The sequence below is a fragment of the Sander lucioperca genome, chromosome 2 (assembly GCF_008315115.2).
Source record: "Sander lucioperca isolate FBNREF2018 chromosome 2, SLUC_FBN_1.2, whole genome shotgun sequence".
In the NCBI taxonomy this organism is placed as follows: domain Eukaryota; kingdom Metazoa; phylum Chordata; class Actinopteri; order Perciformes; family Percidae; genus Sander; species Sander lucioperca.
This window is the reverse complement of record NC_050174.1, coordinates 38,451,004-38,472,513: the sequence shown is the minus strand read 5'-3', so window position 1 is coordinate 38,472,513 and position 21,510 is coordinate 38,451,004. Positions and strand designations below refer to the sequence as shown.

Here is a 21,510-nt window from a genome sequence, read left to right as displayed (position 1 = left end):
TTATGAGGAGAAGACATATAGTAAATGTTAAGCCTACAACAGTGCAGATGTGTGAATGAAATGAAAGTGATGTTTGTGTCGGTTTAACACATATAAAGCCAAGACTTCCCTCAGAAGAAAATTGACACCAAAAATAAATTCTCAAGGTTTTATTTTTAACATTCTCTTAAGTTAAAGAAGACCATGACCAAAACAGTTTATTTCTAATGGATTTTAAATAGTTTATTAAGCCTAAGAAGTAGAATTTTCTCAACCCACATCAAACACCTGCTTCTGACTCAAGTGACATCACTTGAGGACATTTGTCAGACTTCCTGGGGTGCCAATGATGAGTAGGGGTTGGAGAGGAGCTCTGGACGGAGTTTTAGCAGATGTTATTTGGCACTGAGGGCAATTTCTACAGAATTCAGCTACATCTCTGCACAGACCCGGCAAGTGGAAATGGCGTTTGACACGTGCTGTGGTTTTGTGCTTACCCAGGTGGCCAGCCCAGGGAACAGAGTGCCCCAAGGTAAGTATGTTCGGTCTAACTGTTTGGGGAACCACTAGCTGCAACACTGACCCCTGTTGATGATAGAGCATGCCATTTTGCAGAATATACTCATCTCTGTTGAAGTCCAGCTCAGCTTCTGACTCCTTCTCCTTTGCTTTCTGAAAGAGAGACACTAAAGATGGATCAGCTTTCTGCGTCTCAATTTTATTCACTGGCATTTGAAATCCTAAGGGTAACTCTGGTTCAGGATTGGTTAGTGGTTACTCAACAGTGTGATGGAACTTCTCCTGCCGTCTCTGTCTATGAGTTTTACGAGACTTTCCGTGTCTGGAGAAACAAAAGGCTTTATGCTTCATACGTTTTTCATTTAGAACTTCCCAACACCAGCAAACGGACTTTGAAGTGTAAAATCGTTGCCGTTCCCCTTTAAGTACGGACAAAGCTGAAGTCAAAGCTTAGTTTAGCTTAGCATTAAATCTGAAAGTAGATGGAAACAGCTAGCCGGGCTCTGCCAAAGATCCAAATTCTACCTACCAAAGCTCCTTAATCAAAGGGTAACTACCGTTTTTTTTAAAACCTGGACCCTATTTTCCTATGTTTTTGTGTCAAAGTGACTGATGGGAACAACAATCTTTGACATTGGTCCAGTATTAAGATTGCTGCAGTCGGCAGCGGTGAAACAAGCTACAATGTAAGTTAATAGGGCAATTGTGCAGCTTGTATTTACGGTCACAAAAGGGCTTGTTTTGCCACTGACAGGCTCAGATTAATATTCTAAGTGTCTGACAACATTATGGAAAGGATTTCTAAAGAGGTAGACTTTTCTGTTAAAGAGTAAGATCCTTTTTTTAAACATAAAAATATCTGCGAAATTGCGTTCACTAAAGCCACCAGACTCCATGTAAATAAACAGTAATTTTAGCATCGTAAAATACACTTCACTTCAAAGTCGACAGAAACAAAATAAAACTATGAAAACCCGTTTTGGGTCGTCTTTCCACTTGTCCAACCATCGCAACTCTAGTTTTGGTTGAAATAAACACATAATTTACCGATTTACATGTGAAAATATGTTGGCTATATACACGCTAAAATTATTGCTTTTTTTAAATAGAGTCTGGTGGGTTTAGCGCTAGCGACCTCAGAGCTGTTTTTTGGTTAAACAGAAAGGTCTTAAAGAGGTTATAAAAAGGCTTATCTCTGTAGGGATCATTTCCGTAATGTTGTCAGACACTTAATGTAATAATCTAAGCCTTTCAGTGGCAAAAAAAGCACTTTTAGTGGACCAAATTGACAATCCACGTTTGCCCCATAGGGTTACATAGCAGCCCGGTCTGTGCATGACTGCCGGTTACAGTGCCAACTGGACCAATTTCAAAGATTGTTGTTCCTATCAGTCACTTACACACAAAAACATAGGAAAATAGGGTCCAGGTTTGGATAAATCGAAATTACCCTTCAACATGTTATATCTTGTTTGTTTAATCCAAACAATCCCACCAGCTGAGACACTGCTGGATACTTCGTGGTTTGTCAAGTTCCAGCATGTAACTCCTCTAAAAACCACAAATTGTCTTTCTTGCATTTCTATTTTAGTACGGATTAAACCAACAAGACATAACGGGAAGGAGGATTGTTTCCAGTGTGCTAAGATAAGATAACCACCTTTTGATTGATCAAACTTCTCATCTACTTCTTAGAAACAAAGCAAATATTTCCCAAAATGTCAAACTATGGATTAAAGAGGAATAATTATGATAACTGAAATCAAAGGGGGAACAATGTGTGTGAAGTGTAGTTTATATGAGAATAAAAGGAGTGTGTGTGTGTGTGTGTGTGTGTGTGTGTGTGTGTGTGTGTGTGTGAGACAAAGTGCAGAAGAAAGTAGGAATCTGTTGATTTATTTTCGCAGCTGTAAGATAAAAAGCTCCACAGTCAGACCCACTGGAGGTTTCTGACCCACCTCTGTCCCTTTTTGCCATAAAAAAAAACAACCTCTCTATGAGTCAGTTTGAGATCATTTCTATAATTACAACCACTAATAGCAGTAAAGAATTCAGCAGAGCTTTCCTGTGTAATGGCTGTCAGCTTTCGAGGGCTATTTGGACTTGAAAAAAGGGCTCTAATAAAATCTGATTGCCTGACAAGGAAGTGCAAGCTCTGCACCACATCAGGCCCGTTATCTTCTCAGTGTAATGAAAGAGAAAAAGGGAAAGGCTTAATAAGAAAGTGACACTTGTAATTTCTGGACAGGAGACTATAATTAATGTTACTGAATGCAGATGTGTTACATATAGAGGCCAATTTAAGGTTAAAGCTCACTTTGAATTGGTCAAATGTGTTCACCCTCTTATTTAAGCCGCTAGTGTATTTATATATATATATATGCGCTGCAGAGGAAGGTCTGGCTAGTCCACACAACATTCCGAGATAGGAGAAAACGTGATCTGGTTTATTGGCATTTCTTTAAACCAATCACAATCGTCTTTGGTGCCGGATGGAGCAACGGTGCTTCTGCAAAATAGCCTCGTGAAGGAACTTGTTTTGGTGGAACATGTGTACGTTTGAAAGTTTTTAAGTCGTGCAACAGAAAATGGATAGTCTAGCTAGCTGTCTGGATTTACCCCGCAGAGATCTGAGGAGCAGTTAACCATAGTCCTCAGAAATCCACCGGAGTTTAGAATGCCAACACAAAGAAAGCGGAAGGTAACGGACATCTGGCCGAAAATGATGGACATCTGGTGGAACCTCCGGTGGCACCGGAACAATCCCGTAAATGTAACGTCTTCGATATAGACTAGGTGACATAAGATAGTAACACAATAACATTTAAGAATCATGGATTATTTTTCTGTTTTCAGCAGTAATGAGTTACAGATATGAGTTACAGTCTTATATCATTGTGATATTAGTCCAAAAACAAATAACAGCTAGCGATGAAGAACTTTCACAGTTCATGTTTAACATCATATCTCCCAAAATCTATAGTTTTACAATCAAATACTTTAGTATTTTTGCAGCTAAAATCATGCTCTCTACTATCTCATAGGAATAACGTGCAGTTGATTGTTTTTTGTCTTCACACATTCAGATTGAACTCAACCAATGAGATCATTTCAGCAAGGCGTGCGTCTGAGAAAGGTTTGTAAGTTAAACTCAGATCTTCTGTGTTTCGATCATGCTATATTTTTTTTATTGTGTTTGAGAGGAGAGTATTTTTGATCTCCAGCAGGTCTTTTATTTGACTCAACTTTCCACTCTCTTTATATTCTCTTAAGTTAGCAGACTTAAAACTGCTCTTGTAACTGGCATTGGCCATTTTCTTCACGTGAATCATATAAACAAGATATCTCATGTTCCCCCCACAGATGGTCCCAATGCATTTTCCTCCTCAGTACTTTTTACAAGAGATGGCAGCGTTCCAACACATGACAGCAGCTCTCAATTAGAAAAGAAATATGCCTCAAAATCAGGATCCAAGTCACTGCCAAGTCCAATAAATATATCGGAATCTGCGTAAGTGACACTGGTGCAGGGAAATGCTGAAAACATAAAATGCTGCTTAATGCAGAAGGATGTAATTTAAAGCACAAAGGACACTCATTCAAAATAATGGTTAAACAGGTTCGGTATGCTGTGACACACGGTTAAAGAGATAGTTTGAATGTTTTTAAGTGAGGTTGTATGAGGTACTTATCCATATTCAGTGTATTACCTACAGTAGATGGCAGTCGGCATGCCCCCAGTTTGGAGAAGCATGCAGGAGTCTCAACACAGAAGCTAAGCAATGTTCTGCTTTGGATGGGGGCAGCATCTAAACATGTTTTAGCCACATAAAAAAGGACCTATATCAGTTTAAGTGTAAGCTATATTTAGAATATTTGTGCACAATCACGGAAGGCTTGTATCATGCGGATGTGCCGACAGTATTGTTGTCATTACTTAGAATTCCTCATGGGGGCGACAGAAACTACGCACTATAGCTTTAAAACACCAAACAAACTAACCAATCAAGGCAGCGGTAGACCAGCAACTTCCGTGTTCTGCAAGGTAAAGTTTTTGTCAAGTGAGTCTGGTGGTCTGGCTTCAGTTCCCCGTCATAAAGGGCTGTTTGCAGCAATGTAAAGTAGTGAAAATAATCTAAATATAACGTACACTTAAACTGATATTCATTTTTTACGTGGTCGTGTTTTTAGGTCTTTTTTCCACTATAGCAATCGTCCAGACACTAAGGTTGCATCTCAGGTTTTTAAATTGCATCCCCAGCTCCTCCACTTGCCTCCCTTCCTCGCGTCTTAGTCCGTCCCACTGAGGAAGCACGGGAGAGACACAAGGAAATCATGGGAGGAGAGAGGAAACGAGGAAATGTGTTTTAGAGGGATGAGACGTTCTTTCCTCCGAAGCGTCACATGAATTCGTCGGCTGTATGTGCGGAGTTAGCAACTCTTTCAGCCACACAGCTTCTGGGAAGGCTGCTCATTTGTATCCTTGCTTATAGCTCCTTGGTGATCCCTCTTTGATGCTCACTCCTAGCTATTTGGGGCAGCTTTGAGACGGCCTTTACGAAGGCGGGACAGAACAACTTCCGGTTCAGCTGAGGACTGAGGAGCGAGGAGCAAGGAGCAAGGAGCTATCAAATAAGGAAAGTGAGATCCAGCCCCAGAGTTTAGGATGCATACTGAAATATGAACTTCTGGAAAGGAAGTGTTCATACTTAATGGTGCTTAGTATTTCAGAATAAAAACCTTCATGGCTACACTAATCATTCATAACCATGTACACATTATTATTGCTTCAAACATAACACAAATATCTACATAAAATGATCCCAATCTGACACCTGCAAGTTAACTCCAGGCCTGCATCCAACCTTTGTGTTACCATCTCTTTGTCTGGGTGATATCGGCCTGAAGATCTTTTCAGATGAAAAGATTCAGTGGTTTCCATCTGGTCCTGCTGCAGCAGCTGTTGGGTTGATATGAATGGAATCTTTTTATCACATGCAGATTATCATGATGGAGCTCAGTGTTTTCCTTTGGGTAGAAATGCAAAAACGATTTATAAACAAAAGTGCACAGCGTGGCATTCCAGTGAACTAATGCAGAGTTGGTGTGTGTGTGTGTGTGTGTGTGTGTGTGTGTGTCTGTCTGTCTGTCTGTGTGTGTTTGTGTCTGTGTCTGTCTGTGTGTGTGTGTGTGTGTGTGTGTGTGTGTGTGTGTGTGTGTCTGTGTGTGTGTTTAAGTAATCCTTGATACATCTGCCTACGTACACACTTAAGCTCACACATCCCCACACATTTAACATTTATACATGAACTTAATTTAAAGACTTCAACGTGACACTAAAGTAAAAGTTGGAGATGCAAAGCTGGTTTAATTCCGGAAACAGCATGATACATCTGAGCATACGTCCATCATTACATCACATAGCTAATGTGCCCTTGAGCAAGGCACATAATCCCCAGCTGCTCCTGTTGCAAACAGCTCAGACTGTTCTTGGACTCGGCAGATAAGGTGTGAAGGTGAGGAGAGGTGTGAATTTTAAAGAATCGTTTGACATTTTGGAAAATAGGCTTGTTCACTTTTTTTTGTGAGAAGATAAACTACTTTCATTATGAATGACCCCTAGGCCGATCCGAGCATATTTTTTATCAGTATTTGCTCAAATAAAGCCGTTCCAAAAAATCCAATCCTTTCTTTATTGTGTACAAAAGCCAATCACCTTGTACAAGCAGGAGGAACAGGTGCGTTTGGCAAATAAAAACTTGTTTAAGATGGAAAAGACAGAATTTAGGACTTTGATATTGAAGTCAAAACTTGAGGCTCATTTGTGACTTCCAAAACAGTGACTTGGTCCCATCTTTTGAACTGAGTAACTGTGTGTTCCTGCTGATCGGTTTTCATGCTTAGTGAAGCTCAGTGAGGTGAGAAAAATCTCCCTGTTGGTTTCAGGTGATTGAAGCAAAGCATGTGTAACACCGATATGAAAAAGGCTCAACTTGGTGTCATAAAGCAGATTTTCCCTTCAAGGTCAAGGTGTTCTCGTGCTTTTTCAAAAGTGTTTCCCGTATTTCAGAAGCATTAACGGCAGCACATTGATTCCCCTGAAGGATCAAAAATATTCAGAACTTTTATCTTGGGTGATTCCTCAAAAAGGCTTCAAAATTATCCTTCAAAGAATAACAATGTCTTTATTCTATAGTTTTTGGTTATTGTCAACTAATCCAAAACTCACAACAATGAGTCAGACTATCAATACGTTCTGACTTCCCTACCCTATCTGTGCCCATAGCCTGATGGTCCCTGATGTTAATCTTTAAAAACAGATGAAGATCATGTGATATGATTGAAAGCTCCAGAATAGCTACTAAATGGACCTGGAGTTGAGATTTCTTTCTCTCACAAAGGCTCAGTAAGTTCCCAAAACAACTGATCACCGTAAGTTTTTATCAGCGTTACTTAAACAGGAGGAAAACATTTTTTGGGGACTATTTTCAGCTGTGGATTAATCTAAATTTGGTGCTCTAGTGAGTATTTGGGACAGGATGGTGTATGTGGGATTGAGTCAAAATAAACTACATTGTGTGTGTTCATGGTAAAGAAGGAACATGTCACCCAATGCAACAGTGTGGCCTTATTGATGTGTTTTAATAGTTTTTGGACAACAATGGAGCTCTATAGCACAGAGAAGGAAGATAAGTCAGGCTTTGATGCACACAATACCTGTTAGTATATACATTCACTATTGGAGGCTTAAGAGGCTTTATGAAAGTATCCAGTGGCTGTTTTGAGTTGCAGGGTGGTCTGATGGTTAAATAGATTGTCCGGTCATAAAAAAGGTCACAGGTTTGATCGCTGCCACGGCCAATGTGTCCATCAACCGCCATATGTCCCTGAGCTAAACACTGAGCCATTGTGTGAGAGCCTGGAGTATAAATCTCAGTCATGGACAGAAAAAGTCGTGTTGCTTTTTACGGCAACATCTAGTTGTAAAACCCTGACATGTGATATATAAGTTTGAGCTAAAACATCTTACATATGTTATCTGTGGCAGTAGATTCATATATGGTCCCTCTCAGATGGACTGCTCCACAGGGCAGCGATACTCTGTCCGTCATCCTTAACGAAGGGCTTGTCTCAAATCATACGCTTCCTGTCATTATGATACCTCCTCTTTAAAGTGAAACCCTGAACAAAGTTTAGCCTAAATCCGCTGCCTGTGAAATCAATTTTTCATACGGCTGGTTATGGGTTCGTGTCAGCCGCACTTCTCAAAACAAAGACCACATGTGTCCATTTAATGCAAACCAGACGCGTGGATGGAAGTGACCAGCCTCCAGCTGCCTGCCTCCTCTGTCTGTGTGGAGAGAGCTATGAAAAATAGCCCTAGAGGGGGGGGTAAGGCGGACGCAGTGGGGGTTATTAGTGGGTTTGAAGGCATTAATCCTTGTTCTCTCCTTCTGACGTGACCCCGGGCGACCCCAGGCAGGCCTCACCACAACAAAAAGGCCAAAGGGGTGACGGCGGAAAGAAGGGAGATCAAAACAGAGCCAGAGAAGTGCGCTGCTGCATCCTCTGTGGTGAAATAAAGAGTTTTTCAGTTTACGTCAGCAAACATTAATTTGCTGCAGTAAAAAGAAGTTTGATGTTGAGTTTTGATTGGCAGCACGGTTGAAATATTTTGCTTCAGGGGCGATAAGCTCGCCTTAAATGTGGCATTAAGACAAAATACCTGCAGATGGTGCATAAATTTCCCACAATTTAAATCAATTTTGCTTTTATAAAGGGATTTGCAATGTTATTGTGACCTTATTGTACTTTATGGTAATTATTACAATTATAGTACATGCAGAATATTTAAAGGGGTGGTTCAGAATTTTGGGCATAAGACCTCATTTCCAAGTTAGCCAGTGTGTTATTTATCAGTGGAGACCGTTTTCAACACTTTTCATTCAGTCCTTCCAGTTGCAGAGTTCGCTGGTGCTAGGCTAGCGCAAGTCAACAGTATCTGCTAGCCTGCCACTAAAAACAGTCTTACCCACTCCACAGTACACACGCAAATAAATTATAACGCCAGACTATTGATGTAAATGTCTGTGTTGATAGAATAATGTTAGAAATAAAACTACCCTTGCATTGCATTGCAATAGTTATACTTTGTTCCCTGTAGTTGATAGCATAGGCTACAGCAGCGGCAGAGTGATATTACCTAGGCTACTGAGAAAGCCAGTTTCCATGACAATCACACAAGTTTATTTACCTGCCGCTGCAATTTGCACATAAACTGTCCGAGCTTACATGACTTTTCTGTCAGCAATTACCTAAAGTTAGCGGTTAGCCCAGCCAGGTATCTACCAAGAGTGTAGCTATACCGTTAGCTGATGTTGTCACTCTCCACAATGCACTGAACTGTTACGTCATCTCCACTAACGTTGTCAGTCAGACAATCAGTAGCAGCTAGGCTAACGTTATGAAAGGGGCTAGCTTTATTAGCTATAGTAGCCTACCAAAAGTTATTACCTGTTCATCAGTAGCTGTTGGTGCATCTGGAAAGACAGATGGAACCACATTCGTTGTCAGTGACTTGTGGTGCTTTAGATTGCGAGGGTTTTCAAAGTCGTCTGGTCTAAAATGATCACTACACATTCGCCACTTGAGTAGAGTCTCCGCCTTGATGTCCAAGCCAGCAGCAAGAAGCCACAGTTGGTTCCTTTCTGGATCTCCTAATGGAAATTTGTGGAAACTTTGTGGTGCCCATCTGTTTGGTTTAGTTTTACAATTTCTAAATGCACACTGAATCACCATGTTGCCTAGTCCTTAGTTTCCAATCCAATGCTTCAATACCAATGTACTAGGCTACTACTAGGTGTCCCGACTGGAGTGCCGAGTGCGCATCTCCGTTTACTTTTCGGCGCAGTACTACTAACCGGAGTAAAGTAAAATTCCGCCACTGCTGAGAAACTCTCAAAATGTAATGCAATCATTGAGATGCAAGGGTAGTTTTATTTCTAACATTAGTCTATCAACACAGACATTTACATCGATATCCTGCGTTATAATTTATGTGCCTCGGGTGTACTGTGGAGTGGGTAAGACTGATTTTAGTGGCAGGCTAGCAGATACCGTTGACTTGCACTAGCCTAGCACCAGCGAACTCTGCAACTGGAAGGACTGGATGAAAAGTGTTGAAAACGGTCTCCACCGATAAATAACACACAGGCTAACTTGGAAATGAGGTCCTATGTCCAAAATTCTGAACCACCCCTTTAATAGGCTATTTAACAGGTTTCCTTCCACAGGTTTAGTTTTCACTTTGAGTTATAAGTGAGGAAAACAATCGTTTGACAACTCGACAAAACAATCCCAACTCAAGGTCCACTTACTAGGGACCCCCTCGAAAACAAGGGGTTCATCCTAATAAACAAATTTGAATACTAGCTTTTCTGGAGCTTTTGGGGGCGTGTGTGGGATCACGTAAGGCTTGTATCATGTGGACGCACCGACAGTGTTGTTGTCATTATTTAGAATTCCTCATGGGGGAGAGAGAAACTACGCACTACAGCTTTAAAAATGCTGATAAAAAGGAACCTGTTGGTACATATCCTTGAGAGGAAAGTTCTAGTAGAGAGAAGAGAAAGTCCTCATCACTGCAAACTCACAAAAGTTGTTTTGTAGAGATTATGGTTTTATGGTTTTTTATTTGACTTTGGCTTGTAAAAGTTTCTTTGGGTTCTGAATTAATTATTTTTAATACATATTTGGTGATTGTTAAAATTGTCAAGCATTCTTCCAGTTTGGCAAATTGTTCTGAAAAGTGTTGAAAATATTGTGGAGAATTTGCATCAAATATGAAGATCAGAAGATCTCTTAATGTTGATATCAGTTTTTTTTAATCCACACAATACAAAATAGAAAAATTCTAAAACAGTTATAAAAAAAAAAAAAAAACAGAAGTGCAGAGCAAAAAAAAAGCCAAGGATTTATCCATGATTGCCAAAAGAACATTGCTTGGGCTGATTATTATTTATTAAATGTTTATGGGTTACATAATGAGCAGTCTTTCATATAGTTCTTTCAAAAATACAGAACAGAACCTGGATGTCTTTAAGGATGATGTCAGGACTAATTATCTCTTCATCTTCTTCTCCAGCCTCGTCTTCTTCTCCTTCCTCTTCACCAGTGGTAGACTGAATATACTCAAATACTAAAGTATAATTTTGAGTTGTTGCACCTTAGTATTTTCATTTTATGACACTTTGTTCCTCCATTACATTGCATTTCAAAGTGACATATTGTCCTTTTTTTACTCAACTACAGCTTTAGTTATTAGTTACTCTCAGATTAAGAATTTTCATACAAAACAGGATAATTTTATAAAACATGATGCATTGTTGTAAATTAACACAATGAGCTGTCAGGAAGGAGGATCAGAACTCAGGCGCAGTCTGGAGTAGGTGGTAAAGAATCTTATTTTATTGAAGCTGTGAGTGTGGGCTGGCAGAGGGGGTGCTGGGTCTGAAGATGGCTGGACTGGCAGAGAGGGTGCTGGGTCTGAAGATGGCTGGACTGGCAGAGAGGGTGCTGGGTCTGAAGATGGCTGGACTGGCAGAGGGGGTGCTGGGTCTGAAGATGGCTGGACTGGCAGTGGGGGTGCTGGGTCTGAAGATGGCTAGACTGGCAGAGGGGGTGCTGGGCTGTGTTCCTCAGTGGGGCTGCAGACTTGATGTTCCAGTGCGCTATTGGCAGCAGAGGATTCCAAAGGTGGGTTATTTCTGAGAACAGAGATCTTCCAGTTAGTAACATCAGGGAGCGGAGCAGACAGGTAGGTACAAAAACAAGAAACTAGACTAGATACAAATCTCAAAGGCTGGTGAAAAAGCATACTCAGTGGTAAGCAACAATCCGGCAGGGAGAGGAAAGTCTGACTGGCATTTGAAGGCAGATGATGGAGCAGGATGAGTAGCAGGTGCGCTGATTGGAGTTGGTACCAGGTGTGGGGAGAATCAACAGGGGGGGCGTGTCCTCACTCTGTGGAAAATGTAGGCGGGAACAGAAACACAGACAGACACACACACACACACACACACACACACACACACACGGCAGGCATAACAAAATGAAGAAATAAACCAAAACACATTCACACACACACACCAGACTGTCACCGTGCAGAAGTCACGGCAGGCGGGGGCGTGACATGAGCTGCCTCTCGACTAGCTACAACAATACAATGCTGCTTACTCACCATCTGCAATAATAATTCACTTTCATAATGTATCATATATTGTCAACTTTTTATGAGTACTTTTACTTTTAATGGAGTATTTTTACACTGTGGTATTGCTACTTTAAAGGCATACTATGTAACTTTTCCCTCTTCGGTCCTCCTACAGGTTGTCTCATTAGAACTACAGCTCACTCGGCTGTAGTTCTAATGAGACAACCTGTAGGAGGACCGAAGAGGGAAAAGTTACATAGTATGCCTTTAACTTAAAAGATAAGTATAAAAAGCTCCTTATGATAAAAAAAACAACTTCTAAACAAAAGATACAATCTACATCTGAATCAATGCAATGAAACAATGAAATGGGTTAGGCTGTTTACCTGTTATCATCATCATCATGAAGCATGAACCAATAAAAGGAACATTCAGCAGCAGCAGGTGGGCTGGAACAGAGGCTCCTGTAGCGCCTCCTGGAGGGCACTCACCTTAGCAGATGCTGAAAAACTGGTCCATGCCTTTGTCTCCTCCAGACTGGATTACTGTAACGCACTTCTCATCAGGATCCCTAACAAAAGCCTGCAGAGACTGCACTATGTTCAGAATAGTGCTGCAAGGATCTAGCCTGGTCCTACCAGACTCTCTCAAGTGTTAACTTCCTTGAAGGCAGGTACTCTGTTGAAGTTTAAAACTATTGGATCTGCCCAGAGCCACTCTGGTAGCCTGGCTCCGCCCTCCTACGTACTGTCTGGGACCAGGCTAACAAGAGGGGAGACGACAACAACAATTGGCTTAGCATCGCTAGCGGAGCGAGCTGGAAAATCAAACATTTCCCGAACCCCGTGCAGAGGAGGGCCACAACATCATGGCCACCAACAAAACTCAGCAAAGATTATTCTTGCTTGGGCTTTAACTTCTGGATATTCGGCAGCATTGCCACAACAAACTCGCCGAAGGTTACTGAACCTCAACGTCATCGTTCTCAGCCACTCCCTCTGTTCGCTGATTGGACCTGTTAAAATTTAATCGGAGAAAACCCAAAAATATACTGCAAACCCAGACGTAGTACTGAAGGAAAATGAAAATTGAGCGGAAGTACGTAGGAGGGCGGAGCCAGGCAAGCAAGGATCCTGGTGAGAGTGTGAAAATAAGACCACATCACACCCATTCTCCATTCACTTCACTGGCTTCCTGGTTCTGCCAGGATTGAATATAATCCTTACCCACCAGTGCATCTATGGAAATGCCCCCCCCCATCTGAAAGAACTACTCACCCCTATAAATACAACTCGATCCCTCTGTTCACACTCTATAAAGCCCCAACAATTCCAATAGTTCCCCCAAGAGCAAGCATTAGCAGAGGCTATTGCGACAGTGGCGAGGAAAAACTCCCTTTTAGGAAGAAACCTCGGCAGACCCAGACTCTTGGTGGGCGGTGTCTGACGGTTGGGGTTATGACGGTACAGGATGTAGCGTGGCACAGCAGAGCATGGGTGGACGCGGTGGCCGCAGCAGGACGTAGCCGGGCATTGCAGGGAATCGTAGAGCATAGCAGGGTGTAGCAGGTCCATAGCCACAGCTGCACCCAAGACACAGGTCTTGGTGTCGCCCTAATCCGAGGCGATGTTCTGGGCGAAGAAGAAACATAAGGACTCCGGGGAGTAAACTCCCCAGAGCTAGGTGAGTAACAAGCACTTCTGAGACAGGATGTGCATAAAAGGAAACAAAAGAAAAGAGCGTGTCATAAGAAGGAACTTCCTCGGCAGTCTAGAATTATAACAGCATAACTAGGAGAGGCACTATATTATTGATTATACGATAGGTAAATCTGATGACTGTAAAGAGAAGCAGAGAAAAGCGGTGGTACTGTGTCTGCAGCTATGCACCCTGCCCCGCCGGTCTAGGCGTTCACTGCAACTCCTCACTCCCTAACTATAAGCTTTATCAAAGAGGAGAGTTTTCAGTTTAGTCTTAAATGTAGAGACGGTGTCTGCCCCTCGAACCCAGATTGGGAGCTGGTTCCACAGGAGAGGAGCCTGATAGCTGAAGGCTCTGCCTCCCATTCTACTTTTAGAGACTCTAGGAACCACATGTAACTCTGCATTCTGGGAGCGTAGTGGTCTAGTGGGACAATAAGGTACTAAGAGGTCCTCAAGATATGAAGGAGCTTGACCATTTAGAGCTTTATAGGTCAGAAGAAGGATTTTAAATTCAATCCTGGATTTTACAGGAAGCCAATGGAGAGAAGCTAATACAGGAGAAATATGATCTCTTTTCTTAGTTCTTGTCAGAACACGCACTGCAGCATTCTGGATCAGCTGGAGAGTCCTAAGGGACTTATTTGAGCATCCTGATAATAAGGAATTACAGTAGTCCAGCCTGGAAGTAACAAATGCATGGACTAGTTTTTCAGCATCGTTTTGAGACAGGATGTTCCTAATTTTAGCAATGTTACGAAGGTGAAAAAAGGCTGTTCTAGAGGTGTGTTTTAGATGGGCGTTAAAGGATAGATCCTGATCAAAAATAACTCCTAGATTTCTGACAGTAGTATTGGAGGCCAGGGCAATGCCATCCAGAGTAATTATATCTTCGGCTAATGAGGTTCGTAGGTGTTTCGGGCCCAGCACAATAACTTCAGTTTTGTTTGAGTTTAACATCAGGAAATTATAGGCCATCCATGATTTTATATCTTTAATGCAAGCTTGAAGTTTAGCTAGCTGGCTGGTTTCGTCTGGCTTGATTGACAGATATAATTGGGTGTCATCCGCATAACAGTGAAAGTTAATTGAGTGTTTCCTAATAATATTGCCTAGAGGAAGCATATATAAGGAGAATAGAATTGGTCCAAGCACTGAGCCTTGAGGAACGCCATGGTTAATTTTAGCGTAATTGGAGGGTTTATTGTTAACATTAACAAATTGCGATCGAACAGAGAAGTAGGACTTAAACCAGTTTAGTGCGATTCCTTTAATGCCAACTAAATGTTCCAGTCTCTGTAAGAGGATGGTATGGTCAATAGTATCGAATGCAGCACTAAGATCTAATAAGACAAGTACGGAGACAAGTCCTTTGTCTGATGCAGTTAGAAGGTCGTTAGTGATTTTCACCAGTGCCGTCTCTGTGCTATGATGCTTTCTAAATCCTGACTGAAAGTCCTCAAATAAGCTATTGTTATGTAGAAAATCACATAACTGATTAGCGACTACTTTCTCAAGGATCTTGGAGAGAAAGGGAAGGTTAGATATAGGTCTATAGTTGGCTAAGACCTCAGGATCGAGGGTGGGTTTTTTCAGTAGAGGTTTTATCACAGCTACTTTAAATGACTGCGGTACATAACCTGTCAATAGAGACATATTTATCATATCTAGCAATGAAGTGTTAACCACGGGTAACGCTTCTTTAAGTAGCCTCGTAGGGATGGGGTCCAAGAGACAGGTAGATGGGTTTACTGAAGAGACCTTTAACATTAATTGTTGAGGGTTTATAGGATAAAAGCAATCTAAGTATATGTCAGGTCTAGTCGTTCTTTCTAGCAGTCTGTCAGTTAAAGGTGACCCATTATATATTTAGTCATATAGTCATATAATTCACATGTGATCTGTGATAGAAGCTGCAGAATGTCCCAAGTGCAGGGACTGCAAACCTCTTAGTCAATTTAAAGTGTCCTCGAGGGCAAGGAAACTACACATGCAGTCAATGTTGTGCAAATGCAATTTAGGCAACACGTAATGCAACATTTAATAATTAAAATTGTTTTGTGCAAGAGACAAAGTGCATTTGCATCTCCTGATCACAGACAGCACATCTAATAGCTGGAATATAACTGATAAAAATATATATTTATTTGACAGAAACATGTGAGGAAAGTAAATGTACTCCTTCCCCAACACAATACGGTTCTACTAAACAGAAAGAGCTGAGTAAAAAAGGTCCAGGTCCGTGTACTTGGTGGCCAACGGATTTTCGTTTTGAAAGGAAAAAAACAAAAATGAAAAACGGCCAGTTTCCCAATTACCATTAGTAAATAGGAAAACAAAAAACGGAAAACAACCCATTATTCGTTTTTTGTTTTGATATTAAAAAAACGGAAAACGAAAAACAATCTCGTTATCCGATTGTCTTTGATGTATTTGTAGATGGAACTCGGAAATTAAAATACGTGTGTATAAGTTGTATTCCTTAATTTTGCATTGGTATTTTTTTCGTGACCCGGAAGTTACTCCCGCCACGCCAAGACCCGCCCTTCAATAGCATTTATTGGCCAGTACCGCCTGTAAGATCCGTTCTGTGCATGCGCATAATTACATAGTAGAAAACTAACAATGTCCCTGTGCGATTTGTAACTGTCGGTACCTGATCCGTTCTGCCTGCACGATCCGTTCTGCACATGCGCAAGATAATACTGTTTTACCGAGGATACGACCTGCACGATCTGTTCCACGCTAGCCTATGGCTAGCCTCCACCGGGAAGCTAACGTTAGTTTAGCTAACAGCTAATTGATAATACTGTTTTACCGAGGATACGACCTGCACGATCTGTTCCACGCTAGCCTATGGCTAGCCTCCACCGGGAAGCTAACGTTAGTTTAGCTAACAGCTAATTCGGCTAACCGCTAGCAGACAGCTAGATTCTGTCTAAAATAACGTTAACTCAAACGTAATGGGAAAAGCAGGCTACAGCTAAATTAAGACTTCACAGTAATAACAATAAAGACAAGTATTGAGTGATTGTATTTTAAATGAGCACAAGTAAAGTAGAACTGACGTAACAGCTGTTATATATGTTAGGTGTTTGTTATATATGTCAACGTTTATTTTCAAGTTTTATTTTGAGGGTCTTTTAAAGTTATTACATGCTGTCTCAGCTAGCAGTTAGCCGAATTAGCTGTTAGCTAAACTAACGTTAGCTTGCCTGTGGAAGCTAACGGCAGACCGCTACAATCAGCTAGCGGTTAGCTGAATTAGCTGTTAGCTAAACTAACGTTAGCTTGGCTGTCGACCGGAAGCGTGGAACAGATCGTGCAGTGTCGTAAATCCTCGTACAACCGCGCATGCGCGAACATTTTGCGCATGTGCAGAACGGATCGTGCAGGCAGAACGGATCGTGTACCGACAGTAACCATAGACTGTATATAAGTAACATGTGTCAACACTTTACGACCAAACATTACAACTTTTTTATTAAATCTTTTTTTATTAAATCTTTATTATACAATAGTCATAGCTACAAACATTCGAAACTTGTCACTGATCCAAAACCGTGTAGCGACATCGTTGTTGTGTTGTTTACGTTAATGTTTTACCAAATACTTCGTCTTGACTAATAACCATAGACTGTCTATTATTAATGCGATGAAGTGTAAACGTACATAAGTGTCCTTTTGAAGATGGGATGACAGCTCTCCCAGCCACCATTGCTGTACACCACTATAGTAGCTACATGCTAACGGCAGTAAACACTATAGTAGCTACATGCTAACGGTCATCTTAGCTGGCAATGTTGTTAAATTCTCCCCAATTCCGGGTCACATTCCTGCTGAAACATGTCCGATTGTGTAGTGTTTGGTCTGCGATTTTTGACGTTAGAAAGTGCTGCTTCGTTCCACTACAATCTAACGTTAGCATACTCATAGCTAACTATTGTAGCTGCATGCTAACGCGACATAGCGGAGCATATATAGCTAGCTATGTACGTATATAGCAGGACTTTGTACCGTAAAAAATCACCAATAAAGGCTTCTAAACCAAATACTAAACAAATACAAATACAGTAAAGTGACCGGAATTAGGGGTGAAATGTTCAGCATTGAGCTACATAATAGTTTGCTAGGAGTATGCTGGTCTCTCACAGAGATCTCATTTGTAGCCCTGTTTTTACCTGATACTTTCATAAAAGTACAAACACATGAAGTGAGAGGTATACACATGCTTAAACTTTATTTAAAACATGGTTAACCTGAAGCAGGACGGAGTCATGACTTATAACACCAAAGCAAGGCTTCTAGCTCAGGCTAGCTAGCGTTAGCAAATTACCTTCAAAGTTGTAAAGAAATGACGAAACGTAAAATTTGAAGCCTTTATTTAATTTGCTACATGTAGCAAATTAAATAAAGGCTTCAAATTTTACGTTTCACCATGATGGTGTTGTACTGGATGGCCGGACGACCCTCCGTATATCATATATATATATATATATATATATATATATATCCGTATATCATTAACAGATACTTTAGGCAACTCCAGCAAACACCTTGTAAACTTCATCTTTGCCATCATAACGGTCTACTGTCACTGTCTAATGTTTTCTTCCGGTAACCGGGAATGTCCAAACATCCTTACGCCAATGCGTGCATAGAGCTGTGAAGTTTGCCGGTGTTCGCGCAAGCGTAGAACTGATCAGGCAGTGCACAGAACGGATTTTACAGGCGGTACGGATCGGGTACTGACAAAGGAATAAGATTTATACACACATTTTAATTTCCGAGTTCCATCTACAAATACATCAAAGAAAATCGGATAACGAGATTGTTTTTCGTTTTCCGTTTTTTAATATCAAAACAAAAAACGAATAATGGGTTGTTTTCCGTTTTTTGTTTTCCTATTTACTAATGGTAATTGGGAAACTGGCCGTTTTTCGTTTTTGTTTTTTTCCTTTCAAAACGAAAATCCGTTGGCCACCAAGTACACGGACCGTTCTAGTTCTGTTGTTTTGTTTTGTTTTTTATTTTAAATGTTCGCAGAGGTTGAGTCTACCGTTGTGCAAAGTCTACGTTCAGTTACGCGTTCTGATTCGTCGACTGACCGTAGACTCCCCCAATTAAATCGCTCCGTTTGACTGTAGACTACCAATTGGAAACGTAGGATTCGCCGACCGCAGACTACCAATCACACGCCGACATTCAAAGTTGAACCTGCCGCTGCGGTCAACGGAGGTCTCCGGTGATCGTAGCCTACAGTATTTCTGGTAAGTCTGAATGAAATAATTCTTTATAACACTCTCTGCTTATATTTTTACTAAGCCTGAAATTATTCATTCTTCATTACACTCACTGTTTGTACTGCCCAGTTGATTTTTTTGATCGTTTGGGAAAGCTAATGGTATCAACTAAAGCTAGCTATAAGTTAACTAAAAGTCCCGTTGACAGGTAACGTTAACGTTAAAGTTACCGCTAATCGTTCATTAAAATATTCTCAGCTGAGTCATTTTAAATAATACATTCAATTTTATTTGTTGTATATCCACTACGGAATAATAGCGTACGCCGGTTACCTTAACGTTACTGCTAACGTTAGTTAGCTAAATGTCAGTGTCTCGGTCAAATCTCCGTCCTCGGCCTACGTTAACGTTACTCGGAGGCCTTTTAAATTAGGCTATTGTATTTGTTAAACACTAACGTTACGACAATATTTCTATCGAATAACGTTACAGTAGACCGGGGCGACCCTCCTCAGATACCTTCAGATTTCATTCATCATTCATTACCGTTACAGTAACGTTAACGTTACTAACTTGTCATGACAGACAAACCATAGTCTGCATAGTTTCCATTAATGCCATAATCACCGGTGGAAAAATCATTTTGTAGAGTAAAGTTGTTGTTGTTGTTGTTGCTGTAATTATTTTAGTTATTGTTGCTGTCACAAAACATTAACTTTTTACATATTACTAACCTAATTCATGTTTCTGTTCATGCTGTAACAGCATGTGCCATCTCAGGAATGCATTTCATCAAATAGAAATTGTCAGATAGACATGTTTTACTGGCAACTTTTGGGGTAAAGGATTTTTAACTTATTTTGAGTTTAGAGATGGCATACAAACTTTGCCAGAGGGAAATGGGCTGAAAAGTGGATAACTTGTATTATAATAACATTCAGAAGTTATATGAACTCTACCTCAAAGTTATCTTCATCTGAAGAGCTGTAATCAGGGTTGAGCAGTCGTCGTCCTGCTCTGACACTTCCTCCTCGCTGTGTGATAAAAGGGTATCAATGACCTGTTGTACACTAACATGCATTGTCATTTTAGAAACTGAATACATAATATAAGATAATGTTAAAATAAAATAATGTTGTGCTGTTACTGTGTCTAAGTGTATTTCAGTATCTGTAAGTGAAGATGGCAACCCCAGTAATCCGCATCGTCAACCCAGAGGCCCCTGCACACCGTCAACAGGCCGTACTGATGGCGACTAAAGAGGCCCGTTGTTATCTTCCAGGACAGCGCCCTGACACACGCAGAGAAGCTCCTTCAAGCAGAGGGCATCCCTGCATCGTCGTGTCAGCTGTGCCTGGGAAAGCTGCTAGTCCCTTTTGGCCAGTATGACAATGCACCCTTCCACTGGCTTGTCACAAATGATGTGGCATACATGAAGTAGTAAGCATATTATATTCAATACCATTGTTGGCTGTGCATTTTTTTGATTGCATGTTTAAAATAAATATCTGTTTACACAAAACTACTTTATTCAGTGTTTATTATTATCTATGCAAAGTTTTCTTTACTCAGAATCTTGATTGCAGTTTAATTCATGATGATGATAATGGTACTTAGTTGAAGTATAAGTACCATACAAACCCACAAAAAACTATTCATTCTACTATTCAGCTACCGTTTTTTACTGTGTGATGTTTAACCTACTTGTCACATAAGTAGCACTTTTTAATGTAAGCCAATCAGATTTGTCAATATGAAGTTATTGAAGCACATGTATGACATGTGCCTGCTGATCCCAAGGTGCAAAAAAACTGAAGATATATCTTAAAATATTACTTAAGAACTACTTTTTCTTGTGAAATCAAACTGAGTTTCAGCATGCGAGCAAGCAGGCCACATGCTCTATCATTACAGTAGCTGCACAGTGTGGTTCATACGTGTTTACAGGGAGGGAACAATGTGAAATCTCTCATTTCTGCAATGTTCACACACACTACAAATGAGTGAGCACAACATCAGTTAATTACATAAATATATATATAACAGACAATCACGCCACAATTATACCAACAACAAAAAGAAGACTCAGGTATTTGTATCCTAGATCACACAGGGGTAATAGCTCAGTCAAAGCATTTACAACCTGATGTACCCTTCTGCAACACCTTCAACCTACTTTTGAAAACATTTAAAGAGACCAGCTCCACTAGACCAAGATCAGTGTGCAGCAGCAAATTCCAAGTCCCAGGAGCAGCATACATAGAAGCCTTTCTTTTGCATTTCAAGACGGACATTGAGGACAGAGAGATAAGAGTAAGTCTTGCGAATATGTCACAGAGTGGAGACAGGAGCCTCCAGCATTTTTCAGATGGATAAATGTACATAGATATGAAGGAAGCAAGAATTGCCTTACAAATAAGGCAAGGCCGGTGATTAAGTTTCCTGATTGACAAAGCCGGCCGACCAGCACCAGCACACAGGGAGCAATGGTGAGTTAGGGCCTGAGATTTGAAATAAACCTTAGTGCTCCATGGAATCTAAGGAGTGAAGCCATTAATAAGATGCATACATATGTTAAAACACCGCCATAGTCAATCACAGACAAAAAGTAGCAGCAACAAGCTTGGAAAGAAAAGTATGACTATTTCTGCAATAAAAACCAAGCCTCACATTACAAGGCATGTTGGAAGTTTACCTTTTTTCTGCATTAATAACAAAGCAAAAAAGCTGCTCACTTTTTCAAATGCCATTTATGAAATAAAAGTGAAAACAGATATAAATTGGTTATAAACACAGAGACATTAGACTTTCATTTTACCTAAAATGTTCTCACTTTAATTGGGGCAGTATAGATTAA

The 21,510-nt window shown here is 40.7% G+C and overlaps 1 long non-coding RNA gene across 1 annotated transcript; it reads left to right on the top strand.

Annotated features, from left to right (window-relative positions):
• The first annotated feature begins 18,471 nt into the window (after positions 1-18,471).
• On the top strand, positions 18,472-20,178 carry LOC118494207. Its single transcript, XR_004896284.1, has 2 exons — positions 18,472-18,680; positions 19,811-20,178. It is a non-coding gene; the product is annotated as an uncharacterized LOC118494207 (long non-coding RNA).
• Positions 20,179-21,510: the final 1,332 nt, after the last annotated feature.